Source organism: Crocodylus siamensis, chromosome 2, assembly GCF_052110815.1.
Source record: "Crocodylus siamensis isolate JL-2025a chromosome 2, ASM5211081v1, whole genome shotgun sequence".
Taxonomy (NCBI): domain Eukaryota; kingdom Metazoa; phylum Chordata; order Crocodylia; family Crocodylidae; genus Crocodylus; species Crocodylus siamensis.
In genome coordinates, this window is record NC_143396.1 from 62,581,374 (window position 1) to 62,598,975 (window position 17,602).

The window sequence follows — 17,602 nt, forward strand, 5'->3', positions numbered from 1 at the left end:
GCAGCTCCCCTGTCCAGCTCGTGGCACTTCACAGAAAGTGCCATAAGTTAGACGGACCATCCTGACCTAACAGATACTCACTGTTAGATAGGGAGGGTGGTGGATTGAGCCCCACTTAGGAGCCCACCCAGTAAGAGAGGCTGGATATCTGCAGCCTCTCCCCCTAGTTCCATCCTCCCACTTCCCCAGCTTCTGCACTGTCTCAGGATGGGACGGGGAGAAGGTAGGGGAAGGAGGTCTATTCTGGGGTTTGCCCAGCTAGTGCTGGAGTGGGGTGTGGGGGAGGTGGATTGGAGCCCCACCCTCAAGTGCAGGCTGGGCAAACCCCAAATTTAACTCACTTCTGTCAGCGCATGGCTGTAAAGTGATTTCAGTAGCCAATCACACGAGAGAACGTCACTTCTGTCAGTGCCCTCTGATGATGATGGAGCTTTTCCTATGTCTAAGATTAATTCATGGTACTGACCAGCTCTCCTATGACTAAAGAGTTCTTTTTGGTTCTCCTCAACAAGGAGGAAAATAGCTAGGGACAAGGTATCAAAGAGAAGAAAGCAAATGTAATGGTGTCACGTTACATAATTCTTATACAGGAAAAACAACACTTTTCACATGTGATGTGTAATATACGTTACTAAAGTATTTAATTCTTTCGTTAAAAATATGACATCTTTATCACAAGGCATGGAACAATTGGAAACATATTGTATCGTTCCAATTTTTAAAAAGCTTCAGAATGTGCATATACACACACATACATATCCTGCCTAATCATAGTATTATCCATTGTTATTTACAAGCCACACACATAAACATTAATTTCCTTGGAAACATATCAATAAGCAATGAATGTTCTGGATGTGTACAGAAGGGAGCTGAGCAGACTGACATTATGATTTTCCTAGTGTTTTAATGATTTTCCTAGTGAGTTTGAATGATTTCAACAAGTTCCTTCTCAATCTTTTAGACAGATGCTGAGTATAAAAAAGTGTGTCAGTATATATTTATATACTCTTTTATCCAAGGGCAGCAGGGCTATTTAGTCTTCCCCATCTGACTGCTCTCTGCAGCCCTTTTCCTGTGAGAAGCTCTCCTCTCATACCTTCAGACACAGGAAAAAGGAAGAATAATGGCATGGGGGACTGAGCTACAGCCTTGAGGTGCCCCAAGGTTAATGGAATCTTTCTGGCTAAATTTCAGTTTAACTTGGAAACGTTAGCTTGTAAAAATGGTAGTTGGGTGTCTGAAAGCCCTTAGCAAAGGATAGAGCATGAGGACACACTGCCCTTCTTAAATTGTATGAGTTTCTGTAGAAATAAAAGGTATTCCAGATTTGCCTGTCCCAAAGTCTAAATATGAGTTTCCTCAGGTGAATTATTATAGGCCCCAGGCCGTAGAGCAGTAGTCACAAAACTCATAGCCAGAGATTATGGGTGATGTTCTGCACCATGTTTCAGGTAACTGAAGTGTGGCAGGTGCATTAAGTAACAGGACACCAAACCCTCACCTTTCAAACTGTGAGAGCCCAAAAGAAACCTTAGATTGGGGTTTCCAACATATGGCCCATGGTGCTGCCCCTGGGTCTGATTAGACCCACATGGAGCTTGGTATGGACCCATGGCACAGGGCCAGACCCAGTCCACACATTCCCTCTCCTCCCCCTTTCATGTTTAGAGGTCAGGTAAGCAACTTTAGAGCTATACTGAAAAACATGTGGCCTTGTTGGGATGCAGAAAACCCTCAAGAGCACAGGAGGCACTGCTAACTGTAAAAAGCTTTGGAAGCCTCCCAGGTGAAGAGTGGAATACGGAACACCCTCTTCTCTGGCTGCAGAAAGATTTTGTTATGTATGAATGGGAGGAGATAGCTGTAGGCTGCAGCCATTGCCACCCAAGTTGGGCAGCTCTAGAGAAAACTTTTGTGGGGGGAGAAGGGGTGGAAAGTCAAATCTTACACCTTCTTCCAGAGTTCTCCTATTGGCAAGGCCCAAAAAAGGGCAGATTTCTTTCCTCCCAAACTTGACTTAAGACATGTAGCTTGGCCACTGGAATGTTACATAGAACCAAAAACTTATCTACATGAATTCTGCATTCTCCTGGCGGCTGGGGGGCACAGCAAGCTCCCACAGGCGGTGGCGGCGGTGGTAGTGGGAGTGAGCAGAGAGCGACTGCAGGCAGCTGCAGCAGTGTTAGCAGGGCGGGGGGAGCGCTGACCAGCAGTTGGTGACCACCCACAGACGCTGCTGGCAGCGTTGGTGGTAGCCAGTGGCAATAGGGGACTGCCCGCAGATGCTGCCAACAGTGGGGGGATGGGTGGCAAGCTGTGACCACCTGCAGGCACCACCAGCAGTGTCAGCAACACTTTTTGCAGGGGGTGCACTGCCAAGCTCAGGAGGTGCACATGCATCTCCGTGCACCCCCTACACATCACCAATGCTTATCTAACCTATAATGCCATAATGACACTATTCCAGGTCAACAAGGTCTGTAGACCTAGGCCGCTTTTGTACATCTGGTATAACAGGAGAAAAAATAGTTTTCAAGGTAGACAATTCTTCGATTCATTCATTTTGGGAAGACTTGACCAAGTTCAGTATCTACTTCAGGAGATAATTCTGAACATAGGTTAGATACAAGAATGATTCACTGATTATGGTTGGTTTTCTAGGAACTCTATGATTCTGTGACACTGTCACATCCTTGAACTCACAAAACAGCTAAACCACAAATTAATTTTCCTAAAACAAATATTGGAGTTTTGCCATGGCATTTTAGTGAAAAGTAACATGTGAACCAGCCATCAACCAGCCATGGTTGGAATGCCTTGTTAAAGCTGATGAAGCCTTTTGTTTTCTACATCAGATATAAGTATACCCTGTTTTCTACATCAAATAAAAGTATACCCTAGTGGTTGAATTGGAGCTGATATGGTTTTCATTAAACCTGTAATCTGTTAGCTGAAAAATATGCTTTGTCAATGGAGGTTTCATCAAATATGAAAACTGCTTAGTACACCTTAATTCAATGGTTTGTTTAGTCATTTGTGCAATACTAATAATGAATCTGATAATATTATTTAATTTATCATAACTTCTTTTTTCTGGTGCACAATTTTTGCTTTGGTGTTATCCTTGCAAATTGAAAGACATGAGTATTTTATAAAACCTTGGGGGAAAAATTGCCTGTTTGATGTGAGAAATGAGTTCTCTGGTGATCAAGATATCATAAACTTAAAAGATCAGATTGTATTCTAAACAGTTCAACAACTTAAGTTTACTGTAAGACAAGATCCAAAACTCAAGGACAGTCTGAAAACCATTCAAAAAAATGCAAAATGCACTTTGTTGAAATTCAACTCCAGTGATATTATGAAAACTTTAGTTTTTAAAAGAGGATTTTGAAGACCTTTGGAAAAGCTGTAGTGTCAAGTCCTTCTGCTTCAAATATGATGCTACAAGGGACACTATGAAGGGAGAAAATGTATCTACCAACCTTTTCACTCTACTGTCTGACATGTCTGTGCCAGCAAAACTTTGTAGTGCAGACCAAGTCCCAGGAACCCAACACCTCAACTTCTTTATTTAGAGCATGCTGTTAAGGATTTCTTCATAACCATTACAATGATGCAAGAAATATTTTGGTTTAGATTATGAACACTTATATGCTCTGCACTACAGCTTTGTGGCAAGAAGTATCTTTTAGGCTATGGTATCATGGCATCATAGAACTGAATGGTTGGAAGAGACATAATGATATCTAGTTCAGTGCAGAAATCATGGAAGGCCTGGGCACTGGTGATGTTGTGGAAGAAAAAAATTAACTACTTTGCCTATGAGAATCTATGCTGGATTTGTGATGGTGAGAGTTAGGAGGAAGTATTTTCTTGTAACTAAACTGCAGACAGACATACTGCTTCTTAATTAGAGATAATAATTTTGCAGTGTCACTTTTCATAATAAAAATGCAATTTAAACTCAATAGTTCCCCAGCTGTGGCCAGGTGTTGTTATTGTCTCTTTATATAATCCCAGTTTTGCAATCAAATCTGCATGAGCAGAGTCTATGTTTGTACAAAACCCTATTTACTTCAGTAGAAACTCTGTATGTCATCCTAAACTCAATGATCCTCACACACAGATCAGAGTACAGGACTGGAGCATTTGTAGAAAAACTTCAAAATCACCCTGCGTTTAGATGCTACTCTATCAATCATCCTCGCAGGCAAGTTAGGGTTTAGCATTATTGGGCAGCTCACATGTAAAGGATATGTAAATAGTTGCAAAAAAGGCAATCATCCCCTAATAAAGCACTTCTTCATTGCTTAAATATACTGGAATATGTAGTATGGTCCTGAATCAGGAAATTATTTGGGGATATACTAACCATACCTTCAGTTATGCATATGAGTATTCAGTGGGGACTATTCCCATGATTAATGTTACATGTAGCCTGAAGTACCGTGTTAAATTAGAGTCTCAGGAGGCAGAACATAAAATTTGTGAACTGTTTTAGCTGTCAAGAAAAAAAGACTCTGCAGTGGTTAATATATAAACACTGCTGATTATCCACAGATGAGTGTGGACATTTTTCTTGGCACAGAGCTACATATTTGCCCTACTGTTTTTAACTTTTTTATTGGTACCACCTCAGTTGCTGAACAGCTGAGGCTTGTTACATGTTGTTACTGGTATTTGGCAGTTACCTCACCTCTGTTAACAGGAAAGCAGAACATGATTGCAGCTTTTCTGCCACTCCCCCTCACACACCCCTTTGCACACCCCTTGATGCCTCTGATCAAGCCTGCCATTTGCAGCTGACAGTCAAATATTGCCAGAATGTTATCCTTAGCGTGCTGGTAAAAAATTCATTTGTGGTTTGTGCTTTATATCAATCTGCTAAGAAAGCAACAAATGTACAACTTAAAAACTCTCATCAAGCTTTCATACTACTGTATTAGAAACCTTTCTATTTTGTTGAAGATTGCCAATTAATTGTTTGTAGATATATAATATTTTTAAAGTCTATTTTAATATTCCTTTTCTAGAGCTGGACTTACATAGTGTATGCTTTAGTTGTTAACAGGTATTGCTAATACCTCCCGGCTGCCTTTTTTTTCACCTTTGTGCAAACTTTTTTTCTTTCCATGTTTGTATTTCAGAAGGTAAAAGGACAACCTGTCCTTAGCAATAAAATCCTATATTTATCTACTAGCTAAATGCAAGCAGCCAAAAAGTGAAGTTTCTATCCTGCCAAGTAATTTCTGCTATGACCTGAAGGGTATTATTCTGTTTTCAAGGGAGATGCCTTCGTTTTCATCACATTTCCATTCCTTGCAAAAACTACTGACTGTAAATAACATTGCCTGGGAGGAGAAGGCACAATTATAACAGAGCTGCCCCCACCCGTTCACTGGCCAGCAGAGCTAGCCAAGTGCGATAGCAGCAACACTGCATGGGTGCTTTTGTGAAGTAAAATTTCTTTAGGGCAATGTGGCTTCATACCAACTGCTGCTCGGGGCTGTAGCAAACTGCCACAGGTTAGCTGATTGACTATTCACAGTCAATGAAGCACTGAACATATTGCACAATCATCTAGTACAGGAGACAGAAGCAGCTATTCCAATTCTCTGTGCTGTCAGATAGGATTCAGTGATAGCTAAAACACTCTCAGCATATTGCAGGGTAAGGTCCTTTGAAAGCTAGTCATATTTTCCTGGGCTCAAAAGATTACATAGCTTCTAATGTGCTAAATCATTGCTCTGTGAGTTCAAAGTGGTTTTTTTTTTTTACTTTCCATGACCTCAAACAGAGGAGTATAGCCCCCATGCTAATGATTAAATTTGCCACTGGTCTTTGAAAAAACATTCTTACACAATCTATAAAAAGGTTTCTTTAGAAACCTAAGAAGAAATTAGGGTAAAGTGGATTTATTCAGGTTTCCCACTTGACCTTGCTTACTGTGCAACCTGATGGACTTCTCCTGTTCCTATTTGTAATCAATTAAAATTAAAAGTGCTTTTAAAAAAAGCATTAGGAATTTTTTTTTACTCAAAGTTAAAGTGTAAGTATGTGACCACAAATACAGAATGAATAGATGTGAAAATACAGAAATAGATTTTTTTAATGTTCCATTTAAAAAAAAGAATTATGATCAAACAACAATTAAGCCATTAAAAGGTTTTTTTTTCTGAAGTGATCTTTTCATAGGCTAATTACTCATTTGAAACTGTTTGACACATATTTATTCCTAAAGCCACCGAATGTGTGATATTCCCATTGATATGCAATTAGTAACTTTATGTGGGGAAGTACAGCAAGATGTGAGCCCACATTAGATTTACTTGATTTTTTTGTGTGGCTCAGATTCATGAGGCAGAAATTACAGCACTATGGCTTTACATCTTTTCTCTAAATTAAATAATGAACCACAGGCTGAAATTTGCTCACTTTAAGACAATAGCTCCATCAAAGTTAATGGAACTACTTATGTAGTTGCTTTAGTTTTTAGAAATTTTTTTTTACAGAAGGGGCTCCTCTTCTAAGTTCTATTCTGGACAGGGAATTACTAAGTGAGATCTTTCAAGATGTGTTTCCATACCCAGGTATTCCCAAACTTGTATTTATTTGTATGTATAGTCTCATTTAAATCAACGTGACTAGTCATGGAAGTGAATACAGTTACATCCATAGGGGTATTTGCAGGAGCAGGTGTTTAATCTGGAAGTTACCCATGGATACACTACAGTTGTATATAACAGTATATTGGATTAACTACTGCCTTTACTCAAAGTTTGGTCAGGCATAAAATATATAGTTAAACATAAGCGTGATCCCGCACTTTGGAGGAAGTTTGGGGTTTGCTCCAATGAGCAAAGAAAACATTACCCAGGGTAATAGTTCAGTGAGCACAGAAGTAATTTGGACCCCAATTTAGGGAAGCATCTTGTTAAGAAAAACACCTGAGCACATGCTTAATTTTAAGCACCCAGTCATGTAACTAAGGAAGGCAGATGACTAGGGAACTAGTGCTAGATGCCAGCAAAGGGGGAGGACAAAAATAGCAGCTGCCACCACTGCTAGCCTGGAACTGCCTCCAGCAGCCCAAGTGCTGTCACTGCCCTGTGCACTGTTGCCACCCAGGTGTGGAATTGCCCAGTTACGGCTCTATTAAGTCCCATTAGAAAGTAGATAGACATAAAAATGTGTTTGACTACTCTTTTGTAACAGATACTGGGTGGGATGCAGTGAGCAAGACCAATATCCATGGGACTAATGCGGTAACGTAACACCTAAAAAGAGGTACTTGTGAAGGATTCCCGTTATATAGGATGGGAAATTTTTGTTAAACAGATAGAGATGATTCCTTTTGTCTTCCTGCCACATGGTGCAGTTTGTAGTAATGGCCAGTACAATTTGTGGGGCTGGCATCCTGATTGCTGCTAGAGGAATTACTAGCAAGAAAGGTTTCCTTGTGTATTGCATTCAGCAGCACCATTCCTAAGCATTCAAATGTCAGGAGTCAGAGTTCAAAACATCATGTTTGGCTTAAAAATCATGAGGGAATGCTATAGTTAAGGGAGACTAGACTCAACCTCTGGCCTGTGGGCCAAATGCAGCTTGTGAAGCCTTAGCATCCAGCCCGCGGGGCTCCCCATTGGTCAGGAAATTTGGTGGTGAAGGAGCAGTGGCAAGTAATACCACCATCCTTCCTTGCTGACAACTTCCCAAGCCCTGTGGAGCAGGATTGGAGCCAGCCCCACTCGCTTCCCCACTCTGTGTGGCTAGACTGGGGCCAGGCTATACCCCCCACCCCCTGCATGGTGGGTTTAAGCCTGGGCCATACCCTCTTCCCCAACATGGAGGGGGGAAAAGGATGGGCACCACAGCAATAGCCCAGAATTGAGACACTTAATACATTTAGGCACTTAATGTGTTTTGTGGCTGCTGGTACATGGTCATGCTGCATTTCTGTTTGGACTGCTAACATCTAAATTCTGCCTCAGGCTTATACAGGTGCCTATGGCACCGATCTGGATTTTGCCCATGTGTTCTTTAATAAAAGCTGGAGTTCTCCCTTAATCATACGAACACAAGAATTTGGGATTTAGGAAAAGAGGCTATCTACTGAGAGACTCACAATGAAATTGTGAGAGCTGGCTAATAGTGGGGTGCCTTTAATAATCCAAGCAGCCAAAAATGGAAAAGAGAAGACAGGTTAGTTTTTCTGTGAGTGTGTTTCACCTGCATGTGTCTCATTCTTCCTCCATATTAATTTGCTGCATTACAGTGAAATTAATATGGCCTTTACACATACTCATGAGCCGCAGGTTTTTTTTAAAGAAATACAAGAGGTTCACTTCTCACCTGTTCATATAAAGTATTTGAGAGTCCTGAGGAACATGTCTATTGACTGTGCTTAGAAAATTTGTCTACATCCAAACTTTAATGGCTTGAAATATTATACGAATGCTTTCGAAAAGGTGAAAAAAGGGAAAACTGGGAAAATAAGGCCGTTTTATGAAGTGTCTAAATATAGACGTAGAGCCCTCATTTCAAGGTTCGAAAACAAATGGCCATAAAATGTAAAAATATATACCTTTGTCATATTTTTGGACATTCTTATATGACTCTCAGAGTGATAATCAAGAAAGATCAAATTTAACTGACAGTTTAATAAACTCAGAGAGATTTGCTCAAGGATCTTGCACAAAGAGAAATTGAAAAAAAAAGTCAATACATTAAATGATTGACAGAAAAAAACCAATATCATTCACAATGAAGGCCTAGTCTTACATTCCTGATGTACCATTTTGTTGGGAGTTTTAGGATACAAAAGGGCTGGATGATTAGCTATATTTTGTTATTTCTAGGATATAAATAAAAATCATTAAAATTTACTGGCTTTTACAATAAATAAATGAGGTAGATAAAGATAATTTTTGTGTTTATGCAAGAATAAACATAAAGTTCAATGACAATAATAGTAATAATGGTCATGAAAATTTCAAAAAGTAGAATTTTTGCTACAGTTCCTATGACTCATTCCATTGTGCCTCAGCATTACAGCATCTGACATGCTATACATGATGTGATAGATAAACACAGCGTGTTCATTAAAGGAGCACTGTCAAAACTGATTGCTTCAACAGTACTTCAAAGGATTTTTTCAAACTGCATACCATTTATTCAGCAGGCTTACTATACTCACTCAGTTAAAATTCTTACTATCATTCTAGATACTGGGCACTAGCAGGTTACTAATGTTCAGCTGGATAGGCTTCTTCCTAAGACTGTAATCCCTCTGAATAAGTGATGTTCAGCATGAAAAAAACCTTTGATGTACTTTTGAAGTTAATTGCATAGTTTTTTTAATAAAACCCATGACATTCCATGCTGCACCTGAAAAATCTATTGAGAATAACGGTAAAAGAGGTCAACCGATGTGGCCGAATAACTCTATTGTTAAAAAAGGCTCTAAGATTTGTGCTTCCTTAAATAAACTTCAAATTGTCTGCACTTCAGCACCGTATTCACTCATGTGGTGTTGAGCCCATAAACTTCTTGCTGTCCCGATTATGTTTCTCTTCTCCTTCTGAACTGACCTTATGTGCAGTCACCTTAAAGACCAGCTTGTATATTTGAAACACCAGCTGAGCCCTTGAATAAAGGCAAAAAGGAGGGAAATTTCTTTTGGGTAAAGGATAATCATAGTCTGACCCTACAGTTATTACAGTCATGTTGGCTTTGCTGATTCTGTAGACACACACATGCAAGTCAGTCACTTTATTCAAAACAACTGCATAAGAAGAAAAAACCTATAAGGTCTTGATTTGGCATTTCAAATTCTCAAATTTCAAATTTTCAAATTTCAAATGTGTTTTTCTACTTCTACCTTCTCAAAGCCACTAGTTGTCCCCAGGGAACACTTGTGCCATGTGCTCTCTGGCACACGGCAGGTTACCGCTGGTGGGGTAGGAGAAGCTGGGGACAGCTCTGTGCTGGTCCCGGCAGCCTTACCTGGGGTCCTGGGAGCCTCCCGGGGCTGCAGCACTGGCGATTCTGCCATGTGGAGCCTGGCTGGCTCTGGTTTTGAGTGGTGCACACTACCCCTGCATAAGCCGCTCCACTTTTTTTTTCCACGGAGTTTTTTTATCCCACGTGCGCCTGGCCGTGGCTTATTTGATTAGTACTCCAAAATATTCTAAACACCTATCAAAAGACAAGCTAAGGACAAGAGCCTCAATCAGTTTAAAATCTAAACTTAGTATGACACATGTGAGTGTCATAAGTATACCAAAAAGGGAGAAGGCATTTAGAAGAATAGGGTCAATAATAAAATAATATAGCAACACCATGAAGCATACACACAATATAACACTTCTGGATATTTATTTTTCTTGCCCTTCCTCTTCCACCCTTTTGCTTTCTCATATGAAAGATGACTTTTACTGTTTGTTTTGGTTTAGCATTTCATAAACTACAATTTGAAACTCCTATGGCTTCTTTTGAGTACTACATCTTTTGATTTCAGACACAGTTTATGCATAGGAATGAGCCAGTATTTTGTTCCAGACAGCCACTGCCTATTACAAAGGAAATGCAAACATTATGTTCCTTCATGGCAACTTTAATTTTGTTCAGTTTTTTTTCTGTTTCTGTCTTCCTTCATCTGAAATAAACCCTTTCAGGCTGAATATATAATGATTGCATTTTGTGTTAGGGAAATATATTCAACTATATCTATATGTCTTAAGAATTAATGCCAGTGTCTGCATCATTTCTCTTCTTGAACTATATTATTGGCCCCCTTGTGTTTCATTTTCCTATTTTCTTTTTCAACTAGATTTTTATTAGTGTCTTTATTCCCAATTTCTTTGCCAGCTTTTTGTACAACGGCGCTTCTCAACCAGGGTGCTATCAAACCCTGCAGTGCTGTGAAATACTTTTAAAGATGCCATAGGGTGCCACAAAATATTAGCAGTGTTAGGTGTGCAAACACCTACATGACTCACAAGGTAAACCCAGGCATTTCAAATAGGAATCCATAGTGTCAAAAACATTCTGACCTGTTGTGGTCTTTCTAAGTTCTTGCAACAGAAGAATTGTGCTATTATTTTTCCATAGTCAAAAAACAAGAGAAACCTAAGAGCTGGTATTTTCTGAGGTTGCCTTGAGTCTTCGTGAAGATTGTCTTGACTCTAACAAGTTGAGAACCACTGATGTACACAATTTTTGTACCCGCCATGCTTCCAGTGAATGAAGAATTGATTTCACACACTTCATGATTAAAAATATATGTTCTCTTTGATAGAGTCATTCCATTTTGTGATATGCTAGGAACAGATTGGAAAACTGTTTGAAGGCCTTGGAATAATTAACTGGAGAAAGAAAATGAGCCTGTCTATTTACTTAGCATTAAGGAAAATCCTTCAAACGAGTCAAAACAGCGTCAAAACAAAACTGCCGGCGAAGTTTCGCACAGCCCTAATGATCACACCCTTCCCTTGTGCACACTCTCTCAATTCCCTTTCATCTTCTAAGCTCATTAAATGCACTGTTTATCATCCCTGTCTGGAGTTCTTCTCCTCTTCCAATTCCATTCTAATCTATCTCCAGTCTGGCTTCTAACCTTATGTCCCACTCAACCCACTTTTGCCAAAGTCTCTGATGAATCCCTTCTTAGACACAACTCAGAACTAGTACTCCATCACTATCTTTCTTGTCTTTTCAGCCACTTTTGCCACAGATGAACATGGTTTTTTTTCTTAAACTTCTGTCTTTCATTGACTTCCATGTCTCTATGATCTCTCAGTTCTTCCACTTCTATAAATGATACTTTCGCTTATCGTTCTGGAGGACTCTCTCCATCTTTTCTTCAGCTTTCTGTAGGGATTCCAAAGGGTTTTGAACTTGGTCCTCTGCTTTTCTCCCTATATAACTTGTTTCTGGGTAATTTCATCTTTATACAAAAAAATTCAACTACCATCTCTATATTGATGACTCATGGATCTACCTCTCTACTTGAGACCTGTTTCCTTCTTTCCAAACTAAGAATCTTATCCCATCCCTTTCATATCTCTGTGGGTATTTAATTGCCAGTACAAGTTAAAAGTGACTAAAACTTGAGTTTTAATCCTCTACTTAGACCACTCTAAGTATTCTTGTTCTTGATCATTCTACCTATCACTCAGGTCTGTAACCTGGGTGATTTTAGGCCCTCTCACCTACACTATGTCTAAATCTACAGATTTTTTTTGCATAGCACTTCTAAAATATAGCCTGTTTAGTGTTTTCCTGTGAAAGCAATTTTGCGGTCCTACATAGCTCTTGGTGTAATGTCCAGCCCTTCTGACATTTTCTCATCACTCTCATTCCTTTTGTATTCTTTTGCAGGGGTGGGAGAGCTTCATGGGTTCTCGAAAATTTATGTGAGGTTTTTGGCCTGGGAAGCCTATCTGAACACTTTATCCTCTCACTGACAGTCCAATACTACTCCCACATAAGGCAAATAAAAGATTCCCACTGATTTCAGACCTAAATGAAGCAAAAGTAGAATACATTACAGTAAATGAAGGAACCCATGTTATCTTCCATATTTGAAAAAAATGAGCTCCTTTACTAGCTGCTTTTATAATTTAGTCCTAATTTAGAATATATTCTCATTCTTAAGAATAGGTACAACGCTTGCACTTTCCCACCCTATTATGAACTCATTTGTCTTCTGTCAATTCTCAGAAATAATTTATGACTGTGCCGACACTTGTTCTATTAGTATTTAATATTATATTATATAAATACTATAATATAGTATTAGTATAGTAATATACTAGTAATTACTAGTAATATAGTAAATTAGTAAATACTAGTAATATAGTATAGTATAGTATTTCATATATATTATTAGTGTTTAATATTCTATATAGTATATATATTAGTACTTAATATTGTATTATATATAATATAATATATAGTATATATTATATATAATACCATGACCTAGTTCTTAGCATTTCAGTTGATATACAGAAATTAAAAATGTTAATTATCTATATTTGCATTGTCCCAAGTTGACCCCTGTCTCAAACAGAGACAAGCCTAACAGAACTATACTTCAAGCACATTTGGTGCATCTACACATTCATTAATACCATAATTACAGGGCATTAAGTTTAATACCTGTAATAACTAATACGTTTAGTACCTGTAATGTGCTATAATCAGCACTACTGTGCATTTGTGCGGATGAACGCGTTTTGTATGATGCTTACTGGACATTGAATTGATCTACTGTGCATTAGGACATTAGCACAGTTTTTGCCAGCTGTATTAATGTGCAGCAGAATTAGTCCAACGGGCATTAACTGTCTCATGTAGATGCACCAATTGTAACTTTTGTTTTCTCCAATTTCACTCTGAATTAGCTTCTTTAATCATAATTGTATTTTTGTATATTGTATATATATTTCTGTGTAGGCCTGTGGGTTTGTGAAAGAGAGAAAGAAAAGAGCAGATAATTTGAGAGATAAGGCAGTTATGAAATACCAGACACAATGTAAAGAAATATTAGGGGAGTGACACTGAAAATAAGGGATGACAGGGTTTTTTTGTGCTGAATGGGGTTTGAAACTGTGAGAAAACTTATTCTTACTTGCTCTTTCATTTCTCCTATGTTCATGGAGACATGGCTTTATACATTTCTTGTAAATAAATAGAATTACGTCAAAGAAACAAATGAATTTTAACAAGTTGCAAGACACTTTTTGGCTCTCACATGGGTCAAAAGAGAAAAATAACTTCTTTGATTTAGGTTATCCAAGAGGAACTGTAAACTGGTATTCCTGTGGAACTGTTATAGAATAGGTGAAATAAGTTAGCAAAAAGAGATCATGAAAAGGAAATAAAACAAGCCCTGAAATAGCTGAAAACTTTGTAAAACAGAACAGGAATTAAAATAAGAACTAAAGCAAAAGCTAGAGGCATTGCAAAGGAATTAAAGCAATATCTCGACTCTTCCTGAGAGCTCTAAGAGATGACCTACAGCTGCAAGATGTCTGGCTAGAATGAGAAGTCTGGCAAGCTCCATCTCAAAAATCATGACAAATCAAAGAGGTCACCACCACTCTGTCTGCTATGGACCAAAACATTTTCTAGGAAACAGGAGAGACCCAGAAAACTTGGGCCAACTTATAATTTGCTAACAAAGATAAGCTGTAGTAAGGGCTTAAAACAGGGGTTCCCAAAGCATGGCCTGCTGGCCAAATACAGCCCATAAGCCCCATTCAACAGCACCTGCCACCTGGGACTGCCCCTTTAAAAAGGCCTTCCAGGGGCAAAACTTTGGGAAATGCTGGCATAAAGGAATAAAACAAATCCCACTGTGAGAGAAATCAAATGGTTGTCCAATTTGTAAGTCAGATACCTGGAAGTGGAATTGGACCAACCAGAGAACTTGCATAGGAGTGAATATTTACAAGAGCTTTTTTTAAATCAGATTTGTAACTGTTAGGTGATGACTGGGATGTGGGCAGTCAGGAGGGTCACAACTCAAGGGTAAGGAGCAGACAAAATCCAGGAAGAAATCAGGAGATCAGCAGCAGTCAAGATAGTTTTATAGTTGGTAGGGTCAGAAGGGACCTAAGCAGATCATCTAAGTCCAACCCCCTGCCATGGCAGGAAAAGGTACAGGGGGTCAAACGACCCCAGCAAGACCCCCTCCAGGGTAGGAGCCAGCACCACTTCGCTTGGAAGTTGGTTCCAGATCCTAGCCGCCCTGACAGTGAAGTAGTGCCTCCTGATGTCTAGTCTGAATCTACCCTCTGCCAGCTTGTGACTGTTATTTCTAGTTTACTCCTGGTAGTGCTCGGGGGAACAGGGACTCCCCCAATGCCTGCTGGTCCCCCCTGACTAGTTTGTAAATGGCCACTAGATCCCCCTCAGCCTTCTCTTGTGGAGGCTGAACAGGTTCAGGTCCCGTAGCCTCTCCTCATAGGGCCTGCCCTGCTGTCCCCGATCATGCGAGTGGCCCTCCTCTGGACCCTCTCCATGTTGTCCACATCCCTCCTGAAGTGCAGCACCCAGAACTGGACGCAGTACTCCAGCTGCAGCCTGACCAGTGACGCACAGAGGGGGAGGATCACCTCCTTGGACCTGCTCAAGATGCATCTGTGGATGCATGACAAGGTGCGGTTGGCCTTCCTGACTGCATCCCCACACTGCCGGCCCATGTTCATTCTGACATCAATAATGACTCCGAGATCCTTTTCTGCCTCTGCACTGCCGAGAAGGGAGTTCCCTAGCCTGTAGATATGCTGCTGGTTCTTCCCCCCCAGGTGCATCACCTTGCACTTGTCAGTGTTGAAACCCATCCTGTTCTCATCTGCCCACACCTGTAACCTGTCTAGGTCTGATTGCAGCCTATTTCTCCCTTCTAGCGTGCCCACTTCCCCCCACATCTTAGTGTTGTCTGTGAATTTGAACAGGGTGCTTTTTACCCCCTCATCCAAGTTGCTGATGAAGATGTTGAACAGTGCGGGCCCAAGGACCGAGCCCTGGGGGACCCCACTGCCCACATCCCTCCAGGTCAAAAATGACCCATCCACCACCACTCTCTGGGTGTGGCCCTCCAGCCAGTTAGTGACCCATTTGACTGTGTAGGTGTCGACACCACAGTCCCCTAGTTTTTTAATGAGAATGGGGTTAGAGACAGTGTCAAAGGCCTTCCTAAAGTCCAGAAAGACTATGTCCACTGCTACCCCTGTGTCCAAGGATTTTGTGACCTGGTCATAGAAGGCCACCAGGTTGGTTTGACAGGACCTGCCTCTAATGAACCCGTGTTGGTTGCCCTAAGCATAATCTCTCCTGCTGGCCCCTCGATGGACATGCACTAGAATAATTCTCTCAAAAAGCTTCCCTAGGATCGAGGTAAGACTAACTGGCCTATAGTTTCCTGGGTCCTCTTCCTCCCTTTTTTGAAAATGGGAACCACATTGGCCCTTTTCCAGTCCTCTGGCACCACACCAGAGCACCACGCAAAATACAGGGACTGCTGGCCTGGAGCTTCCATGTGTGGTGTTTCCTGTTCACTGAGGTGACTCCTTTGTATGTTGCACTATGAGAACAGAAAAAAAGCCCCTTCCATCCTCTATCAATTTATCTTTTCAGTCCCACTTCTTGATTCATTTTTGTTCAATACTCTCAATTTCTAGGATCAACTGTGCAGGTCTCTGTTCTAAACTGCTGAATGATTCATTTGTATAAGCTCGTGTACTAAGTACTAAGTGTACTAAGATCATTTAGTTTTGCATCTCTTCTACAGTCTGCATTATTGGTTATCTTCTGCATGGCATTTCATACTTCTTGCGTCAGTATTACATTATCAAGTTGTCATCTTATTGTAGGCATTTGATCTTCCCTGTCACCCAGGAGGAAAACATGCCTCTTCTTTCTGATGATCTTCTTTTTCAAGGAAGAGATGGATTCCTGCTGGGTATTTCTGAAACTGCGCTTCTGTTTTCTTCTGAAGTGGTGAAAAGTGTACTTTCAATTCTGATTGCTTAACCACTTTTTCCCTCAGTCACTAGTCTCTACTATTATGTTTCTGACGGTTCTGCATGGACCTGGAAGTTCAGTGGCAGGATGAGTAGCGGTGCCAGTAACCCCTGTAGCTGCCAGAGCTGCTATGTTGGTTGGGTCAGCATCCAGGGAGTTAACACTGCTGTCACTCACCTTAACTCTGAATTTTGGATTTGAGATCCCTGCTGGGGACATAATTCTGTAGTGGTGGGACAAGTGATGGTGGCATTAACGCTTGTGAAGGCTAGCTGTTTCAGAGGGGCCAGCACCTAGTGGATTAACACTGCCACTGCACCCCCTGCTGGGGGTGGCTCTGCGGCCTGCAAGAAGCCCTGTGAGATAGATTCAGTCCATGAGGCCAAATAAATTTAACCCCAAGGATTAATCCCCTGTCCTAAAGGATTAAACTGACACTCAGTGGGCACATCTACACATGCGGTTAATGCACACGAATAAACTCTGAAGCATATTGCTCCAGGGGTTTTTCATGTGTTGCGTATGGAGCCTGGCCAGAGCAGCCCAGGCTGGCAGGGAACCCAGGTGGTCAACCTGCTAGCCGAGGGCTGCTCAGACCAGACTCTATGTGCTGTGGAGGGACTGGCTGAAGCACAAGGGTGCTTCAGTGTGGGGCTAGCCAGCAGGTGTGTGGAGCTCCATCTGAGCAGTCAGTTCAGGGCTACTCTGACTGGTCTCCACGTGCTGTGGAGCAGCTGGCTGGGGCATGAGGGTCCTTCAGCGCAGGGGCTTCCTGCCAGCTAGTTCTGCACTGAAGCACCCTGTGACCCTGCCAGTCAAGGCAGTGTCTACACATGCACTGCTGCACACAAAAAACCTCCGCAGCAGGTAGTACTTGTATCTTACAAGACTATCCTGCTGTGGAGTTTATTAGTTTTGTGCACCCTAATAGGGGAGGGCACATGTAGACACTGCAACATTTACTTCACAGTTAATTGGTCAACTGCACAGTAAAACATCAGGGTCTACACGTGAACTGCTATTAGGATGGAGTAAATGAATTAACTCTGCTGTAGGACAG